We start from the raw sequence: 6,211 nt of genomic DNA, 5'->3' as shown, positions 1-6,211 counted from the left end.
CAACACCTCACTCACCCTCACCCTCACTCACCCTCACCCTCACTCACCCTCAACACCTCACCCTCAACCTCAACCCCTCACCCTCACTCACCCTCACTCACCCTCACTCACCCTCACTCACCCTCACTCACCCTCACTCTCACTCACCCTCAACCCCTCACCCTCACTCACCCTCACTCACCCTCACCCTCACTCACCCTCACTCACCCTCACCCTCACTCACCCTCACCCTCACTCACCCTCACACAGTGCAATAGTTCTCAGACCATTTCAGTTAGAGCTTTTAGAAATGTTTATGGCTTTTTTTATTTGTAATACTTTCGCATTGGCTACAGGAAACAAAAATGCTAAACATTTACAAAAAAACCCATAAACAATTCTAAAAGCACTAACTCTAATGGTGCGAGACCTATTGCATTTCCAATGCTTGTTCCTAATTGTTGTGTTTTCAACCTCCTTCCAGTTAGTGGTAGAATTGAGTTTGAAACCCATGGTGGATCCCGGAAAAATATACATTCATGAAAAGTAGACAAAATTCTATATTCAACCAGGGGTCATATGTGTAGATAATAGGGAAATTGAGTTGAAAAAACACCAAGCTATTTGTGTCTACATTTTCATCTGTAACGTCTTCTAACTAGGTCATTTTTTTAAAAACAATATACTATTCTGTCTGCTGGACCCTTCTGGTTATGGGTATATATAGGGCTTGTAGGTTCTCCATGAACCCGAGGAACCCAGAGCCATTGACTGAGCAGCACCTTGCAATGGTTTTTCATTGTGTACCTGGTATACAGCAGTTAATTTGGTAAAATATAAAAAGTGAAAAATAGGCATGAGGGGGAACCTATGTATTTCTGAAATGGACACAAATTATGAAGTATCTTCAGGTTATTCGATCTGCAGGTCTGGTAAAAATGTTATGATATTCGAGGCCTGTGGAGGACAAAGCCCAGGGCGGGAGCGCCCCTTCCCCCCGGGGCCCTGTCATAGCTTCTGAACTCGGCCACCAGAGAAGGCCTCCCCGGGACCGAAGGACCCCATCCTGGGCACCTGGAAATGCGATAGTCCGCAAGACGGGGGTTCCCACACGAGTTTCCACCAAAGACCTGGCCCCGTCCAAGCTTCTGAACCCAGCCAAGCAGGGTAAGCCTCCCTGGGCCTGTGGAGCCCCCATCCCGAGCCCCTTGCAACAAGGCAGGCTAGAAGACAGAACCCCGGATCAGGGCGCCAACCTCATGGCCCAGTGGGGGCCACAGGGCTCCGTTCAGATTCTATGAATCTGGCCACGATGGGGCCGCATCCCCTTTATTACACTGCGGGCTGGGGAAGGGAACCCTGGGCCCTGGTGGGCTCACAGACGCAGGCCTGCGACTCCCTGACCATGCAGAGCCCCCTCATGTCCGCTCTGTGGCTTGGAACCCCTGACGAAGCCACGGTCACGTGTTTTCAACCAAACAGCCCAAAGTTGCCAAATAGGCCTAACTACTCCCAATCAGCCAGAGTCCGGGCGAAGCCGGAGTTAAGAGCCATCTGTCACCCCGAAACCTTCTAAGCCGACCCAGTGCACCGCCGTGGAGGACATCCATCCTGCAGGGGCTGGAGCACCCAGGCAGTGGTCCTGCAGAGGGTATCTGCCCTCCTGGGTAGCCGACCTTCCCGCTGTGTTGAATCCCCTGGTCGGACTGCAAGGACCTCATCCGTTTACCTGTCATTGGTTTCACGCCCTCTTAAACTCTCTCTTCAAAGTTCTTTTCAACTTCCCCTTACACTACTTATTAGCTATCGGTCTCATTTCCGTATTTAGTCTTAGATAAGTTTACCACTTGCTTTGAGCTGCATTTCCAAGCAACCCGACTCTGAGAAGACCCGATCCTGGCGTGCCGGTTGCCACTACTGGCCTAACACCATCTGCGGTGTGAGCCTTGATCAGAAGGACTTGAGCCCCCTCAGCAATGCCAGGGAGTCGGTCTTCTGAACGCCATATTTCCTGTGCCCACCGATGGGTAGGAATTTGTTGCTGGGCTCTTCACTCGCCGTTACTGAGGGAATCCTAGTTAATTTAATTTTCTCTGCTTAGTAATATGCTTAAATTCAGTGGGTTGCCACATCTGATCTAATGCCGTAGTCAGATGTCGAAGCATGAGGGAGCTGGGTACACCTGCCCCTGGACTGCAGGGGCCGTGGTCACAGCAGCGCACACTTTTCCCCAAATCGGAGGCTGTAGCCTGCTGGGACAGGCAGCACCTGAGGGCCTGGCAGGGGCGTGGCCCTCCATGGAAACCAGCCACAGAGGTGGACACTGTGGTGGTGCATGTGGGTAGCCATGGGACACAAGAGACAGCCAAATGTGACTCATAGTTAGGCCCCCTGGGAGGAGCCCGAGGCGGACCAGTTGCCAGCCTGTACCCCGCGGAGGCAGGAGGGAAGTCTAGGCTTGCCGACAGTGTACCTCCATGATCCAACTGGGGAAGAGGGAGCTTGTGATGGGCAATCAGGGGTATGACCTTGTGGGGGACAAAGGAAGCAGAGCTATCCTGCGAAGGCCCCACCTGCCTGGTGGAGCCACGGGGCAATTGACAAATCAAGCGACCCTCAAACAGACATAGCCTTGGGAAGAACCGGGGGGTCACAAGTCACATTTGAAGTGTCAATGATGAATGTATCCTCACACAAATTCTCGCACCTAGCTGCATTCTTCTTCGGCGTGTGAGCCAATTGTTCTACCGTCAAGAGTCACAGGCAACTTTTTGAACATTTACTCACCTGAGGGTGCAGGAGATGTGAGAGGAAGGCAGCACCATTCTTCTGTCCACTATCCCATGGCAAGATGGCTGCGCGCCCAATCAAGGCTTTCCCACTGGGAGTCGGCCTCCGTGATTTGAAGAGCTTTTCAGGCACTAAACCCAGGAGCCCACGTCCCCCAAGGCAAGGGGGCACCCGGAGCAGCAGAAGCAGGTAGCACCACTGTCGCCGGTCCCTCTTAGAGGACTGGGAGCAACCATGCGTGTCTTCAAGCCCTCATCCCGGCCACTTGGGACCAGGACAAACCAGGTACCTGGCAACGAGTGAGGGGTGCCCCACTCGCACATCAGCCATCTTCCACTGGGCTCGACCACTGTGAAGTTAAGAGTCCCTGGCTTGGCTGGTGCCCCTAGCCATGCTGGCAGGGTAGTGGGTAGCCCATCCCCTGCACTGGTCGGAGGTGCCGGTAGGGACAAGCTGGGTTGCTCCCTCATCCAGCACACACCACGTAGAGAGGAGTCAGGCCTCCTCGTGCCCCAGCTGGTCCGTGGAGGCCCGGTCAGGACGCCTGGGCCCAGCATGTCGGAGATGCCGCCCCATGGTCACTGTACACCGCCCGGATGCTTTGCCCGGCTACGGGCCTGTGGATGGGGCCAAGGACGGGGGCTCTGACCATGGGGCTTGCTGGGGCCTGGGCAGAGCTTCTGACCCAAACAAGCAGGAGAAGCATCCTAAGACCCGATGAAGCCCGTCCCTGAGCCTTGGCGGTGCAGCAGTATGGAGGACGGAGCCCAGTGTGGGAGCACCCACTCCAGGGCCCGGTGGGAGCCTCTAGGTGCAGCTGCTGGGAAGGCCTCCCTGGGCGGTCCAGGGTGCTTTACCGTACGGCGGGCCTCAGTATGAAGCCCAAGACAGGCAGGCCTGACTCCAAGGCCTGCTGGGGCCTACGTCAGAGCTTCTGAACCCGGCCAAGCAGGTTAGGCCTCCCTAGATCTGATAGACCCTCATCCTGGGCCATTGGTGGTGCAACAGACCAGAGGATGGAACCCAGGGTGGAAGTGCCTGCCCCAGGGCCCAGCCGGGGCCCAGTCGGAGCTCGTGGGCCTGTCCATGCAGACGAGGTCTCCCTGGACATACAGGGTCCCGTGTACTCTGCCACGCAGCAGGCCAGAGAACAGAGATCATGATGGGGATCCCACCCCAGAGCCCGCCCGGGCCCCGGTTAGAGCTCCTGAAAACAGGCCAAGCAAGGGGAGCATCCCCAGCTCAACGGACTTCTGTGCCGGGCCCTTGGCAGTGTGGCTGGCCTGAGGATGGAGACCCTGGCCGGAGGACAGAGCCCAGGTTGGGAGCACTTGCCCCGAGACCCAGAGTGGCCCCAGGGCCCAGTCACAGCTCCTGGGCCTGGCCAGAGCTCCAGAGCTACTGGGCTCATCCAAAAGGGTGTCCGTAGTACCCTGTCCCTAGTAATCCAAAGGAAGGCTAACCCCCTTTCTTGTAATCCTTGCACACCGAGTGGCAGACGGGACTGAAGGCCCAAATGCACTTGACCTCCTGGAGCCCTAGCTGAGCTCTAGGAAGCAAATGGGCCCTTGTCGAGACTTCCCGGGCATCCCTGCCATCTTGATGCACCATTAAAAGCATTGCGCATGACCAGATGCTGAGGGGCTCAGTGCCTCCAGATGGCTGAGCTCAAAGGATGGCCATTGGTTGCGTTGTGCCTTAACAAAAGGGCTTCCACTTGTCCTTGGAGGGGACTCAGCGGGCCGGGTGCTCAGAGCCCCAGCTTGGCCTGGGGCTGCAAGGGGGCCCTGACAGACCTCCAACCCGGGGCCCGCTGGCGCCATAATATGTCGGCAGAGTGGAGGAGACTGTCCCAGACCCTTGGTGGTGCAGCAGGACGGAAGTTGGTGGCGGGGTTCACCTGTTGGGGCACATGGACCCAGGCCATGCTGAGGAGGCCACCCCGGACCAGCAGTACACCGTCCCATGAGCTTTGCCCTGTGGTGGGCCCGAGGACAGGGCCCAGTATGAGGGGCTACTACCCACTTCCCATCTGGGTCCCGGTCAGAGCTCCTAAACCTAGACAAGCAGGGGAAGCCTGGCCTGGCCTTGGCCACACCATGAAGGCCTCCCTGGGCCCATGGGACTCTGTCCCAGGTGCTTTGCCATGCAGCAGCCCTGAGGACGGAGCCCATGATGGGGGGCCCCTACTTCTGAATCAGGTCAAGGAGGGGAAGCCTCCCTGGGCCTGATGGAGCCCCATCCCGGGCCCTTGGTGTTGCAGCAGACTGGAGGACGAAGTCCAGTGCGGGAGCACCCACCCCGTGGCACCGTCCAAACTCATTGACCCGCCTTGTAGAGGTGGCCCCCCCGGGCCCTTGCGATTCTGTCCCAGGCGCTCTGCCACGTGACCGGCCAGAGGACGGAGATCAGGATGGTGAACAGTCAAAATATCGAGTCCAAAATATCGAATGAACATAATATCGAGTTTTAAATATAGAATGGACAAAATATCGACTGAGAGTATAACAAGAGGAGGGAGGGAGAGGGAAAATGGATTCGGTCTCCCCTGGCAATTTACATAAACACAATGGAATCCACTCTGGTAGTGATCCCTACAGTGGTAGGGAGCACACAGTGTTGTTTTAAATACCCCTCACACACCAACAGGCCCCTTGGTGTCATGCTTCATCATTGGGGTCTTCGCACCCCTCTACGGGATGCGGCGTGCTGCGACTCACGACTACGTAGGAGCACTGAAAGTGAACTATGTGTTGGTGTGTGTGAGGTAAATAAGTGTGAGTGGTAAGGTGGTGAAATGTGGTGGTTAAAAGATACCTGGCTCGTAGGTGAAAAAATAATTTTAAAAAATCAAAAGTTTTTATTAAGCCCTCGGCTGGTATCGTTAAAAGGGTGCAGGGTGAGGTTGTTTACTGCATATTAGGGTACATCAACCTCAGGAAGTGCGTCGACATGTTTCGGAGTGTAAAAACTGCTTCTTCAGGACGAGGATATGCACAACTATCCTCACCTTACTCACATGAAATGTAGATGTAAAAGTGAACTCTACAAAAAATAAAATAGGTGAAATGTACCTAATAGTGTTTCTAGAAGCAAAGTCTGTTGCGCCCAATTGGCGTTTATAGGACAGAACCTGTAAATAGACAAAAAACATGATAAATCATACCATCACAATAGGACGTCGATTTTGATCAGGAAAAATGACCTTTCAATATAAAGAAGGGTAGAGTAGAACCAATTGAGGTCCAAAAACCCTGTAAAGAAAAAGGACATGGACATACACAAAGACAAAGACAGGACGAGAGTTATGTTATGTTATGTTATGTTAATGGTTTTTGTACCGCGCACAGCTGCCCCAGCAAAGGGGCGTCCTGGCGCCAGGAAGGTATACACAACATCACAAAACGCAAACAGAATCAGAGATTTTTATTAAAAAGAAAAG

At 54.5% G+C, this 6,211-nt stretch overlaps 1 pseudogene; it reads right to left on the bottom strand.

Annotated features, from left to right (window-relative positions):
- Positions 1-2,589: 2,589 nt before the first annotated feature.
- LOC147697083 (5.8S ribosomal RNA) lies at positions 2,590-2,738 on the bottom strand (annotated as a pseudogene).
- Positions 2,739-6,211: the final 3,473 nt, after the last annotated feature.

The sequence above is a fragment of the Lissotriton vulgaris genome, chromosome 8, assembly GCF_964263255.1.
Source record: "Lissotriton vulgaris chromosome 8, aLisVul1.2, whole genome shotgun sequence".
NCBI lineage: Eukaryota > Metazoa > Chordata > Amphibia > Caudata > Salamandridae > Lissotriton > Lissotriton vulgaris.
Note: the sequence above shows the minus strand (reverse complement) of the source record. Positions and strands in the feature narration are given on the sequence as shown.